The sequence below is a fragment of the Salmo salar genome, chromosome ssa06, assembly GCF_905237065.1.
Source record: "Salmo salar chromosome ssa06, Ssal_v3.1, whole genome shotgun sequence".
Taxonomy (NCBI): domain Eukaryota; kingdom Metazoa; phylum Chordata; class Actinopteri; order Salmoniformes; family Salmonidae; genus Salmo; species Salmo salar.
The window spans coordinates 19,973,482-19,988,434 of record NC_059447.1 but is presented as its reverse complement, the minus strand read 5'-3'; positions in this window follow the sequence as shown (position 1 = coordinate 19,988,434).

The following is a 14,953-nucleotide window of genomic DNA, read 5'->3' as shown; positions in this document are numbered from 1 at the left end:
CCTTCCTCCTCCTCTGTTTTTCTCTCTCCCTTCCTCCTCCTCTGTTTTTCTCTCTCCCTTCCTCCTCCTCTGTTTTTCTCTCTCCCTTCCTCCTCCTCTGTTTTTCTCTCTCCCTTCCTCCTCCTCTGTTTTTCTCTCTCCCTTCCTCCTCCTCTGTTCTCTCTCTCTCTCTCTCTCTCATTTCCTCCTCCTCTGTTTTTCTCTCTCTCTCTCCCTTCCTCCTCCTCTGTTTCTCTCTCTCTCTCTCTCTCTCTCTCTCTCTCTCTCTCTCCCTTCCTCCTCCTCTGTTTCTCTCTCTCTCTCTCTCTCTCTCCCTTCCTCCTACTCTGTTTCTCTCTCTCTCTCTCTCTCCCTTCCTCCTCCTCTGTTTTTCTCTCTCTCTCTCTCTCCCTTCCTCCTCCTCTGTTTTTCTCTCTCTCTCTCTCTCTCTCCCTTCCTCCTCCTATGTTTTCTCTCTCTCTCTCTCTCTCTCTCTCTCTCTCTCTCTCTCTCTCTCTCTCTCCCCCCTTCCTCCTCCTCTGTTTTTCTCTCTCTCTCTCCCTTCCTCCTCCTCCTCTGTTTCTCTCTCTCTCTCTCTCCCTTCCTCCTCCTCCTCTGTTTTTCTCTCTCTCTCTCTCCCTTCCTCCTCCTCCTCTGTTTCTCTCTCTCTCTCTCTCTCCCTTCCTCCTCTGTTTTTCTCTCTCTCTCTCTCTCTCTCCCTTCCTCCTCCTCCTCTGTTTTTCTCTCTCTCTCTCTCTCCCGTCTTCCTCCTCCTCTGTTTTTCTCTCTCTCTCCCTTCCTCCTCCTCCTCTGTTTTTCTCTCTCTCTCCCTTCTTCCTCCTCCTCTGTTTTTCTCTCTCTCTCCCTTCTTCCTCCTCCTCTGTTTTTCTCTCTCTCTCCCTTCCTCCTCCTCCTCTGTTTTTCTCTCTCTCTCCCTTCCTCCCCCTCCTCTGTTTTTTTCTCTCTCTCCCTTCCTCCTCCTCCTCTGTTTTTTCTCTCTCTCCCTTCCTCCTCCTCCTCTGTTTTTCTCTCTCTCTCCCTTCCTCCTCCTCCTCCTCTGTTTTCTCTCTCTCTCTCTCCCTTCCTCCTCCTCCTCCTCTGTTTCTCTCTCTCTCTCTCTCTCTCTCTCTCTCTGCCTTCCTCCTCCTCTGTTTCTCTCTCTCTCTCTCTCCCTTCCTCCTCCTCTGTTTCTCTGTTTCTCTCTCTCTCTCTCTCTCTCTCTCTCTCTCTCCCTTCCTCCTCCTCTGTTTTTTCTCTCTCTCTCTCCCTTCCTCCTCCTCTGTTTCTCTCTCTCTCTCTCTCTCTCTCTCTCTCTCTCCCTTCCTCCTCCTCTGTTTTTTTCTCTCTCTCTCTCCCTTCCTCCTCTGTTTCTCTCTCTCTCTCTCTCTCTTTCTCTCTCTCTCTCTACCTTCCTCCTCCTCTGTTTTTCTCTCTCTCTCTCTCTCCCTTCCTCCTCCTCTGTTTTCTCTCTCTCTCTCTCTCTCACTCCCTTCCTCCTCTGTTTCTCTCTCTCTCTCTCTCTCTCCCTTCCTCCTCCTCTGTTTTTCTCTCTCTCTCCCTTCCTCCTCCGTCTCTCTCTCTCTCCCTTCCTCCTCTGTTTTTCTCTCTCTCATCCTTCCTCCTCCCTCTCTCTCTCCCTTCCTCCTCCGTCTCTCTCTCTCTCTCTCTCTCTCTCTCTCCTCCTCCTCTCTCTCTCTCTCTCTCTTCCTCCTCCGTCTCTCTCTTTCTCTCTCTCTCTCTTCCTCCTCCGTCTCTCTCTCTCTCTCTCCCTTCCTCCTCCATCTCTCTCTCCCTTCCTCCTCCGTCTCTCTCTATCTCCTCCGTCTCTCTCTCTCTCTCTCCTCCGTCTCTCTCTCTCTCCCTTCCTCCTCCGTCTCTCCCTCTCTCCCTTCCTCCTCCGTCTCTCTCTCTCTCTCCCTTCCTCCTCCGTCTCTCTCTCTCTCTCTCTCCCTTCCTCCTCCATCTCTCTCTCTCTCTCTCCCTTCCTCCTCCGTCTCTCTCTCTCGCTCTCCCTTCCTCCTCCGTCTCTCTCTCTCTCTCTCCTCCGTCTGTCTCTCTCTCCTGCGTCTCTCTCTCTCTTTCTCTTCCTCCTCCGTCTCTCTCTCTCTCTCTCTCCCTTCCTCCTCCGTCTCTCTCTCTCTCTCTCCTCCGTCTCTCTCTCTCTCTCCCTTCCTCCTCCGTCTCTCTCTCTCTCTCTCCCTTCCTCCTCCGTCTCTCTCTCTCTCTCCCTTCCTCCTCCGTCTCTCTCTCTCTCCTCCGTCTCTCTCTCTCTCCTCCGTCTCTCTCTCTCTCCTCTGTCTCTCTCTCTCTCCTCCGTCTCTCTCTCTCTCTCTCTCTCTCTCTCTCTCTCTCTCTCTCTCTCCTCCGTCTCTCTCTCTCTCTCTCTCTCTCTCTCCTCCGTCTCTCTCTCTCTCTCTCTCTCTCTCTCTCTCCTCCGTCTCTCTCTCCCTCTCTCTCTCCTCCGTCTCTCTCTCTTTCTCTCTCTCCTCCGTCTCTCTCTCTCCTCCGTCTCTCTCTCTCTCTCCTCCGTCTCTCTCTCTCTCTCTCTCTCTCTCTCTCTCTCTCTCTCGCTCCTTCGTCTCTCTCTCTCTCTCTCCCCGTCTCTCCCTCCTCCGTCTCTCCCTCTCCTCCGTCTCTCTCTCAAATCAAATCAAATCAAATGTATTTATATAGCCCTTCGTACATCAGCTGATATCTCAAAGTGCTGTACAGAAACCCAGCCTAAAACCCCAAACAGCAAGCAAAGCATGTAAAAGAAGCACGGTGGCTAGGAAAAACTCCCTAGGAAAAACTCCCTAGAAAGGCCAAAAACCTAGGAAGAAACCTAGAGAGGAACCAGGCTATGAGGGGTGGCCAACCCTCTTCTGGCTGTGCAGGGTGGATATTATAACAGAACATGGTCAAGATGTTAAAATGTTCATAAATGACCAGCATGGTCAAATAATAATAATCATAGTAGTTGTCGAGGGTGCAACAAGCACGTCCGGTGAACAGGTCAGGGTTCCATAGCCGCAGGCAGAACAGTTGAAACTGGAGCAACAGCACGGCCAGGTGGACTGGGGACAGCAAGGAGTCATCATACCAGGTAGTCCTGAGGCATGGTCCTAGGGCTCAGGTCCTCCGAGAGAAAGACAGAAAGAGAGAAAGAGAGAATTAGAGAGAGCATATTTAAATTCACACAGGACACCGGATAAGACAAGAGAAATACTCCAGATGTAACAGACTGACCCTAGCCCCCGACACATAAACTACTGCAGCATAAATACTGGAGGCTGAGACAGGAGGGATCAGAAGACACTGTGGCCCCATCCGATGATACCCCGGACAGGGCCAAACAGGCAGGATATAACCCCACCCACTTTGCCAAAGCATAGCCCCCACAACACTAGAGGGATGTCTCCAACCACCAACTTACCGTCCTAAGACAAGGCCAAGTGGAGAGAGCGGAGGAGCGGGGTGACGTGAGAGAACTTGGGAAGGTTGAACACCAGGACGGGCTGCGGCGTTCTGGATGAGTTGTAGGGGTTTAATGGCACAGGCAGGGAGCCCAGCCAACAGCGAGTTGCAATAATCCAGACGGGAGATGACAAGTGCCTGGATTAGGACCTGCGCCGCTTCCTGTGTGAGGCAGGGTCGTACTCTGCGAATGTTGTAGAGCATGAACCTACAGGATCGGGTCACCGCCTTGATGTTGGTGGAGAAACGACAGGGTGTTGTCCAGGGTCACGCCAAGGCTCTTAGCACTCTGGGAGGAGGACACAAGGGAGTTGTCAACCGTGATGGCGAGATCATGGAACGGGCAGTCCTTCCCCGGGAGGAAAAGCAGCTCCGTCTTGCCGAGGTTCAGCTTGAGGTGGTGATCCGTCATCCACCCTGATATGTCTGCCAGACATGCAGAGATGCGATTCGCCACCTGGTTGTCAGAAGGGGGAAAGGAGAAGATTAATTGTGTGTCATCTGCATAGCAATGATATGAGAGACCATGTGAGGATATGACAGAGCCAAGTGACTTGGTGTATAGCGAGAATAGGAGTGGGCCAAGAACAGAGCCCTGGGGGACACCAGTGGTGAGAGCACGTGGTGCGGAGACAGATTCTCGCCACGCCACCTGGTAGGAGCGACCTGTCAGGTAGGACGCAATCCAAGCGTGCGCGGTGCCGGAGATGCCCAGCTCGGAGAGGGTGGAGAGGAGGATCTGATGGTTCACGGTATCAAAGGCAGCAGATAGGTCTAGAAGGATGAGAGCAGAGGAGAGAGAGTTAGCTTTAGCAGTGCGGAGAGCCTCCGTGACACAGAGAAGAGCAGTCTCAGTTGAATGCCCAGTCTTGAAACCTGACTGATTAGGATCAAGAAGGTCATTCTGAGAGAGATAGCAAGAGAGCTGGCCAAGGACGGCGCGTTCTTGAGTTTTGGAGAGAAAGGAAAGAAGGGATACTGGTCTGTAGTTGTTGACATCGGAGGGATCGAGTGTAGGTTTTTTCAGAAGTGGTGCAACTCTCGCTCTCTTGAAGACGGAAGGGACGTAGCCAGCGGTCAAGGATGCGTTGATGAGCGAGGTGAGGTAGGGGAGAAGGTCTCCGGAAATGGTCTGGAGAAGAGAGGAGGGGATAGGGTCAAGTGGGCAGGTTGTTGGGCGGCCGGCCGTCACAAGACGCGAGATTTCATCTGGAGAGAGAGGGGAGAAAGAGGTCAAAGCACAGGGTAGGGCAGTGTGAGCAGGACCAGCAGTGTCGTTTGACTTAGCAAACGAGGATCGGATGTCGTCAACCTTCTTTTCAAAATGGTTGACGAAGTCATCCGCAGAGAGGGAGGAGGGGGGAGGGGGAGGAGGATTCAGGAGGGAGGAGAAGGTAGCAAAGAGCTTCCTAGGGTTAGAGGCAGATGCTTGGAGTTTAGAGTGGTAGAAAGTGGCTTTAGCAGCAGAGACAGAAGAGGAGAATGTAGAGAGGAGGGAGTGAAAGGATGCCAGGTCCGCAGGGGAGGCGAGTTTTCCTCCATTTCCGCTCGGCTGCCCGGAGCCCTGTTCTGTGAGCTCGCAGTGAGTCGTCGAGCCACGGAGCAGGAGGGGAGGACCGAGCCGGCCTGGAGGATAGGGGACAGAGGAAATCAAAGGATGCAGAGAGGGAGGAGAGGAGGGTTGAGGAGGCAGAATCAGGAGATAGGTTGGAGAAGGTTTGAGCAGAGGGAAGAGATGATAGGATGGAAGAGGAGAGAGTAGCGGGAGAGAGAGAGCGAAGGTTGGGACGGCGCAATACCATCCGAGTAGGGGGAGAGTGAGAAGTGTTGGATGAGAGCGAGAGGGAAAAGGATACAAGGTAGTGGTCGGAGACTTGGAGGGGAGTTGCAATGAGATTAGTGGAAGAACAGCATCTAGTAAAGATGAGGTCAAGCGTATTGCCTGCCTTGTGAGTAGGGGGGGAAGGTGAGAGGGTGAGGTCGAAAGAGGAGAGGAGTGGAAAGAAGGAGGCAGAGACGAATGAGTCGAAGGTAGACGTGGGGAGGTTAAAGTCACCCAGAACTGTGAGAGGTGAGCCATCCTCAGGAAAGGAACTTATCAAGGCGTCAAGCTCATTGATGAACTCTCCAAGGGAACCTGGAGGGCGATAAATGATAAGGATGTTATTAAGCTTGAAAGGGCTGGTAACTGTGACAGCATGGAATTCAAATGAGGAGATAGACAGATGGGTCAGGGGAGAAAGAGAGAATGTCCACTTGGGAGAGATGAGGATTCCAGTGCCACCACCCCGCTGGCTCGATGCTCTAGGGGTATGCGAGAACACGTAGTCAGACGAGGAGAGAGCAGTAGGAGTAGCAGTGTTATCTGTGGTGATCCATGTTTCCGTCAGCGCCAGGAAGTCTAGGGACTGGAGGGTAGCATAGGCTGAGATGAACTCAGCCTTGTTGGCCGCAGACCGGCAGTTCCAGAGGCTGCCGGAGACCTGGGACCACCAGGTTAGAGTGGCAGCGGCCACGCGGTGTGGAGCGTTTGTATGGCCTGTGCAGAGGAGAGAGAACAGGGATAGGCAGACACATAGTAGACAAGCTACAGAAGAGGCTACGCTAATGCAAATGAGATTGGAGTGACAAGTGGACTACACGTCTCGAATGTTCAGGAAGTTAAGCTTACGTTGCAAAAATGTTATTGACTAAAATGATACAGTACTGCTGGCTGGTGGAGTAGGCTAGCTAGCAGTGGCTGCGTTGTTGACTTTGAACGTGTAGCTGGCTAGGTAACCTCGGTAGTTTCAGTACTACACCTTGTCATGATACAAAGCAACTTTGTAGCTAGCTAGCTAACATAACACTAATCAAGACGTTCCTTGTAGTGTATTTAGTTTCAACAATGCTGCTCGTCGGTAATAGTTGGCTAGGTTAGGAAAAATGGCGTCGCGGGGGACGGAAATAGCTGGCTAGCTAACCTCGATGGCTGGCTAGCTAACAATTATCAATTAACAATTATCAAGCTATGACAAAGACAACTAGGTAGCTAGCTAGGTAACACAGGTCTCTCTCTCTCTTCCGTCTCTCTCTCTCCTCCGTCTCTCTCTCTCTCTCTCCCGTCTCTCTCTCTCTCTCTCCCGTCTCTCTCTCTCTCTCCCGTCTCTCTCTCTCTCTCCCGTCTCTCTCTCTCTCTCTCTTCCGTCTCTCTCTCTTCCGTCTCTCTCTCTCTTCCGTCTCTCTCTCTCTCTCTCTCTCTTCCGTCTCTCTCTCTCTCTCTCTCTCTCTCTCTCTCTCTCGTCTCTCTCTCTTCCGTCTCTCTCTCTCTCTTCCGTCTCTCTCTCTCTCTTCCGTCTCTCTCTCTCTTCCGTCTCTCTCTCTTCCGTCTCTCTCTCTCTCTCCTCCGTCTCTCTCTCTCTCTCCTCCGTCTCTCTCCCTCCTCCGTCTCTCTCTCTCTCTCTCTCTCCCGTCTCTCTCTCTCTCTCTCTCTCTCCCGTCTCTCTCTCTCTCTCTCTCTCTCTCTTCCGTCTCTCTCTCTTCCGTCTCTCTCTCTCTCTCTCTCTCTCTCTCTCTCTCCTCCGTCTCTCTCTCTCTCTCTCTCTCTCCTCCGTCTCTCTCTCTCTCTCTCTCTCTCTCCTCCGTCTCTCTCTCTCTCTTCCGTCTCTCTCTCTCTCTCTTTCTCTCTCTTCTCCATCTCTCTCTCCTCCGTCTCTCCCTCCTCCGTCTCTCTCTCTCTCTCTCTCTCCCGTCTCTCTCTCTTCCGTCTTTCTCTCTCTCTCTCCTCCGTCTCTCTCTCTCTCTTCCCGTCTCTCTCTCTCTCTCTCTCTCTCCCGTCTCTCTCTCTCTCTCTCCCGTCTCTCTCTCTCTCCCGTCTCTCTCTCTCGCTCCCGTCTCTCTCTCTCTTCCGTCTCTCTCTCTTCCGTCTCTCTCTCTCTCTTCCGCTCTCTCTCTCTCTCTTCCGTCTCTCTCTCTCTCTCTCTCTCTCTCCCGTCTCTCTCTCTCTCTTCCGTCTCTCTCTCTCTTCCGTCTCTCTCTCTCTTCCGTCTCTCTCTCTTCCGTCTCTCTCTCTCCTCCGTCTCTCTCTCTCCTCCGTCTCTCTATCTCCTCCGTCTCTCTCCCCCCTCCGTCTCTCTCTCTCTCTCCCGTCTCTCTCTCTCTCTCTCTCTCCCGACTCTCTCTCTCTCTTCCGTCTCTCTCTCTTCCGTCTCTCTCTCTCTCTCTTCCGTCTCTCTCTCTCTCTCTTTCTCTCTCTCTCTCTCTCTCTCTCTCTCTCTCTCTCTCTCTCCTCCGTCTCTCTCTCTCTCTCTCTCTCCTCCGTCTCTCTCTCTCTCTCCTCCGTCTCTCTCTCTCTCTCTCTCCTCTGTCTCTATCTCTCTTCCGTCTCTCTCTCTCTCTCTTTCTCTCTCTCTTCCGTCTCTCTCTCTCTCTTCCGTTTCTCTCTCTTCCGTCTCTCTCTCTCTCTCTCTCTCTCTCTCTCTCTCTCTCTCTTCCGTCTCTCTCTCTCTCTCTCTCTCTCTCTCCTTCTGTCCTTAGCGCCAGCTACTCGACTGTGGCCCTAGAGTTTGAGAAGGCGCATCAGATCGCTCCCGTGTTCAACTCACCCAGGATGTCGCGGTGGAGCCTGCATCTGCAGACCACAGAAGGGCTCTATGGCAACAACAGACTGGCTGACTTCTCCTCCCAGAACCACAGCAGCGGAGGGTCCATGTTATGTTACGAACCCCTTTTGCCCTGCAGTCTAGGGGGGATGGAAACGAGACCCGTAACATATCTCATGCAAATCATAACAGTGAAAAGGAACAGTGAGAACTAAAAGAAATCCACAGACAACCTAAACCTACCGTCAAAGACTTTAGGTTTATTTCAAACGCACGGTAATGGGATGTGGGAAAAAGGGGCTGAGCTGGACCCAAGGAAATAAATAATAAATATCCAAAAACCCCTAAGCTAGTCTTACCTGCTTCAAGAACAGCTAGCTAAATAACCAATAAAATACAGTGGGTGGTCCGCCCAGTTCTAACTAGGGTATTTAGACAAAGGTTTTCCTACGGGTAATGTATGCTCAAGGGTGACTTGGCTTGGGATCCCCTTTTCCCACTAACAAACAAACAGCCATACGCCACAGCAATAAATACTCACATGATACAGACTATGTGAGAAGTAGGCACAAAAACAAAAGAGAGAAAGAGACAGAGAGAGGAACTGACTGGGTTTGGCGACTGATGACTGCCACCTGTGACAAGGGCAGAAGGAGAGAAAACAAATACACACAGGATACCTGTATCCATAACAGAGAGAGTCATGGTAAGACTACACAGGGTCCAGTCAGAGAGAGTCACAGTAAGACTACACAGGGTCCAGTCAGAGAGAGTCACAGTAAGACTACACACACACATAAATGCAGACAGAAAGTTAGAAATATTAGCCTTATAGTAACATTAAACACACATACAGTTGAAGTCGGAAGTTTACATACACTTAGGTTGGAGTCAATAAAACTCGTTTTTCAACCACTCTACAAATTTCTTGTTAACAAACTATAGTTTTGGCAAGTCGGTTAGGACATCTACTTTGTGCATCACACAAGTCATTTTTCCATCCGGCACCAGTGTGCAGTCCAGAGTATCCGGCACCAGTGTGCAGTCCAGAGTATCCGGCACCAGTGTGCAGTCCAGAGTATCCGGCACCAGTGTGCAGTCCAGAGTATCCGGAACCGAGGGGGTCTGCCTGCGACCCGGAACTGAATGTGACTAACTGTTGTAAATGAGTCTGCCTACAGCGTGGAAATGAGGGAACCTGCCCATGAGCCACAACAAATTGAGTCTGTCTACGACCCGGACCCCAATGAGTCTGCCTACAACCTGGAGGGCAGGAGGCCGGAACCAGAGCCACCTCCAGGATAGGTGGGTTGGGGAGGGAGGGTGTAGCACAGTGCCGTCGTTGACGGCAGCCACCCTCCCTTCCCTCCCTTTTTTGTTTAGGGGGTATTTTTGTTGTTGTGGTATTGGGGATTTTTGTGTTTTCTTTTAAGGTGCATTCCGGGGTCTGCACCTTTAGGGGGGGCACTGTCACGTCCTGACCAGCAGAGGGAGTAGTGGTGTAGTATTTTGGTCAGGACGTGGCAGAAGAAGTCTGTATGTGTTGTCTAGTATGTCTGTTTCTGTGTTAGTCTTGTGACTCCTGATCAGGAACAGCTGGGGATCGTTGTTCCTGATTGGGAGTCATATATTTAGGAGTATGTTTGTCACTTGGGTTTGTGGGTGGTTGTGCTAACACTGCTAGTCTTTTTGTTTGTAGTAAGCCTGTTAGCCTGTCGTGAGTTCCGTGTTTATTGTTTTCCTGTGTATACTTTGCTTTAATTTATTCTTTACATTAAAAGATGAGTATCCACATTCCGCCTGCAGTTTGGTCCATTCAACACGGCTTCAACATTTATGACAACATCTCCAATTCATAACATGGATAGGAGTAAAAGATCCAGTCCAAAATAAAAAATTAAACACTATTAATCAACCAATATACTATGAAGAATCAATGAGCAAGTAGTACATAACCTCAGGCAAGGTTATCTCAGTTATGTAGAATATAGAGAGAATAATACAATGAATATCATACTGGTAAAAGTAAATTAGTAAATTACCTTCAGTTGCAAAAATAAAAGTAATAAGACATCATTTTAAAATAAAGCACTTTAACATGATCCTCCCTCGCAGACACCCCTTTAACAAAAGATCTATCATTGATAATAAAACCTGTTAGAAGATTATGGACATGGTCCGTAGACACTTGTAACCGGAATACCCTCTGTTACCTAACATATTAAAAGTGATCCTTATTTTAGAAGGCAAAACTAGCTTGAATTGAAATAAAAGATATATATATATATATATATATTCATTGATATATATATATATATATGCATATGCATCCAAATAGACCTTGGGGTCAGACTTATAGTCTCTCCTTATTCTATTGTTTGTAGTTTGTTGCTTAGCATCACTAGGATCCCATTCAGTGGCAGTTACCTGTTGAATCAACCTAACCCTTGCACAAAGGCCTGTCCATCCTTTTGGTAGTGTTGCCCTTAGTCTTTTCCCTCCACACATCCAGAAGAAATCTGCTACTACCACAGTCTGTTCTTCATATGGTTAATTAATGGCAGTGCTAAAGTTTGATTTTGACAATTATCATGAATAATTATTTTCCCATCCAACTTCCGGCTGCTTGATAAGTAGCCCTTCCCGGAGTGTCTGCGTTCCACATGGTTTCCTTATTTAGGTGCCATGTGATGTCACATTTGCCTTTGAATTTCCCCATCTCATTCTGTCCTTCTGTGCTGTTAAAACATTCATATGGTTGTTGATAATCTATTCGATAGCTATATGGGGCCTCTAGTTTTTGTCTACGTAGTCCATCACAATGTGTCGGAATGGACCTTCTGGCACCGGTATGTGACCTATGGGCGTAGTTATACCTTTACGTATGTTATTTTTCGCACATATTTCACATTTTGACAAGATTTCATCTACTGTTGCCTGTAGATAAGGTTTTTATTTTTCTTATCACCTCCCCCATTGCACAATGATCTAGATCATGTGCATCATTAATCAGCAACATCAATAAAGTAGTGGTGGCAAGTATGGCACCGTCATGTGTTCTCCATACTCCATGTCTATCAACAGAGGCTCCCCTCTGTAGCCAGGTATGAACCAACTCAGCCGGAGTTGTAATTGGCACGATGCCAACCATATCCATCAAAGGTGCAGTTAAAATAGGGATAATACATCTAGATGCCTTCTTGGCAGCTTCATCAGATGGATTATTACCCCTAATAACAAAGTCATTACCTTTTTTGTGCGCCTGACATTTGATTATTGCTAGTTTCCGAGGGTACATTAAAGCTGTCATTAGTTTAACAATTTGCGAGTGATGCTGAATGGGAGTACCATCACTTTTTTTTAAACCCTCTCTGTTTCCAGACTGCCCCAAACAAATGACATACACCATGTGCGTAAGCTGAATCAGTATAGATATTAACTGCCTTTCCCTTACCTAGCACACATGCTGCAGTCAGTGCCTGTAGTTCAGCCAACTGGGCTGAACAGGGTTGAGGACAATATTCTAATATTTCCTCAGTGAAAGCCTTCCCCTGTTGTTTAACTACTGCAACTCCTGCATGATTACCTGTGTAGTCCTTGAAACAAGAACCATCTACAAAGTAGTTCACCATGTTACTTCCCTCTCTGTCTATTAATGGAATGGATTCCAGGTCTGGACGCAGTTTGGTAAATGTTAAGGCTTCTGCAACACAATCATGCGCCTTCCCTTCAAACTCAAATGGGATTCTCTCGGCCGGGTTGACAGTGTTACATCTTTTAATGGAGACATCAGGATAAGTGAGGAGAGTCATGTAGTCTAAAGTCCTAGCATTAGTTAACACAAATTTACCCTGTTCTATCATCTACACTATTTTATGATGAGTGCTTATAATCACGGGATATCCCATGGGGATAGTTGACGCCTTGTCATAAGCATAATGCAATGCTGCCAACCCTTGATAACAGGGTGGGTAACACTGAGCTACCGGATCCAGTTTAGAACTGTAGTAAGCGATGGGCTGTTTCTTCCTACCACTACATGTTTCCTGCATAAGAACAGCTGCTGCATAATTATCACACCTATTTGCTACGTATAACAAACATGGTTTAGTGTAATCTGGGGTTGCTAGAGCTGGTGCTGTTTGCATCTCCTTTTTAAGGGTTTCAAATGCAACCAGAGCATCAGTGTTCCATTCTAGTTGTGCTCTCAGATTAAGCTGTCCAGCTTCTTTCATTATCTCTCTTAGGGGAGCTGTTTTCACTACATACTCCTCTATCCAGTCTGACCTGCACTGAACTGATCTGTCTGACTAGACCTGGGATAATCTCCTCATTCAAAAGACAGTTCAATATGATACACCTGCCCTGAACTGATCTGGCTGACTAGACCTGGGATAATCTCCTCATTCAAAAGACTGTTCAACATGATATACCTGCCCTGAACTGATCTGACTGACTAGACCTGGGATAATCTCCTTGTTTAACATGATATACCTGCCCTGAACTGATCTGACTGACTAGACCTGGGATAATCTCCTTGTTTAACATGATATACCTGCCCTGAACTGATCTGACTGACTAGACCTGGGATAATCTCCTTGTTTAACATGATATACCTGCCCTGAACTGATCTGACTGACTAGACCTGGGATAATCTCCTTGTTTAACATGATACACCTGCCCTGAACTGATCTGACTGACTAGACCTTGGATAATTTCCTTGTTTAACATGATATACCTGCCCTGAACTGATATGACTGACTAGACCTGGTATAATCTCCTCATTTAACATGATACACCTGCCCTGAACTGATCTGACTGACTAGACCTGGGATAATCTCCTCATTCAACATGATATACCTGCCCTGAACTGATCTGACTGACTAGACCTGGGATAATCTCCTCATTCAACATGATATACCTGCCCTGAACTGATCTGACTGACTAGACCTGGGATAATCTCCTCATTCAACATGATATACCTGCCCTGAACTGATCTGACTGACTAGACCTGGGATAATCTCCTCATTCAACATGATACACCTGCCCTGAACTGATCTGGTTTACCAGACCTGGGATAATCTCCTCATTCAACATGATATACCTGCCCTGAACTGATCTGACTGACTAGACCTGGTATAATCTCCTCATTCAACATGATATACCTGCCCTGAACTGATCTGGCTAACTAGACCTGGGATAATCTCCTTGTTTAACCTGTTGGGGCTAGGGGGCAGTATTTGCACGGCCGGATAAAAAACGTACACGATTTAATCTGGTTACTACTCCTGCCCAGTAACTAGAATATGCATATAATTATTGGCTTTGGATAGAAAATACCCTAAAGTTTCTAAAACTGTTTGAATGGTGTCTGTGAGTATAACAGAACTCATTTGGCAGGCCAAAACCTGAGAAGATTCCTTACAGGAAGTGGCCTGTCTGACAATTTCTTGCCCTCCTTGATCATCTCTAACAAATACAGGGGATCTCTGGCATGACGTGACACTTCCTACGGCTCCCATGGGCTCTCAGAAGGCGGGAAAAAGCTGAACGATGTAATTCCATCCCCAGGCTGAAACACATTAGCGCGTTTGGCAAGTGCTCTATCAGAGGGCCATTAGACTGAGGCTCATGCATGAGGGGATAGCATGCTTTTACTTTCACTCTCTTTGTAATAAAAAACGATTTCCCGGTCGGAATATTATCGCTTTTTTACGAGAAAAATTGCATAAAAATTGATTTTAAACAGCGGTTGACATGCTTCGAAGTACGGTAATGGAATATTTAGAATTTTTTGTCACGAAATGCGCCATGCTCGTCACCCTTATTTACCCTTTCGAATAGTGTCTTGAACGCACGAACAAAATGCCGCTATTTGGATATAACAATGGATTATTTGGGACCAAACCAACATTTGTTATTGAAGTAGAAGTCCTGGGAGTGCATTCTGACGAAGAACAGCAAAGGTAATAACATTTTTCTTATAGTAAATCTGACTTTGGTGAGTGCTAAACTTGCTGGGTGTCTAAATAGCTAGCCCTGTGATGCCGGGCTATCTACTGAGAATATTGCAAAATGTGCTTTCACCGAAAAGCTATTTTAAAATCGGACATATCGAGTGCATAGAGGAGTTCTGTATCTATAATTCTTAAAATAATTGTTATGTTTTTTGTGAACGTTTATCGTGAGTAATTTAGTAAATTCACCGGCAGTGTTCGGTCGGAATGCTAGTCACATGCTAGTCACATGCTAATGTAAAAAAGCTGGTTTTTGATATAAATATGAACTTGATTGAACAAAACATGCATGTATTGTATAACATAATGTCCTAGGGTTGTCATCTGATGAAGATCATCAAAGGTTAGTGCTGCATTTAGCTGTGGTTTGGGTTTATGTGACATTATATGCTAGCTTGAAAAATGGGTGTCTGATTATTTCTGGCTGGGTACTCTGCTGACATAATCTAATGTTTTGCTTTCGTTGTAAAGCCTTTTTGAAATCGGACAGTGTGGTTAGATTAACGAGAGTCTTGTCTTTAAAATGGTGTAAAATAGTCATATGTTTGAAAAATTGAAGTTCTTGCATTTTTGAGGTATTTGAATATCGCGCCACGGGATTACACTGGCTGTTGAGTAGGTGGGACGCAAGCGTCCCACCTAGCCCATAGAGGTTAAAAGCTTAGAAAAGTTCAGCACCATGAACCAGAGGGAAAGAGTTCTCTAAGCCCTTCAACTGAACAAAGAGAAAAGCAAGGCATCACGGTGTGTGTGTGTGTTGTGTGTGTGTGTGTGTGCGTGCGTGCGTGTGTCGTGAAAGTGCAATTCCGCATGTGAAAGTGAAATTTTGTTTTACATGTGAAATGGCAAATGTGATTTTCACGTAAACGTTTGTCACTTGAAAATGCAATTCCACTGAAAACTGAAAATCACATGTTAAAA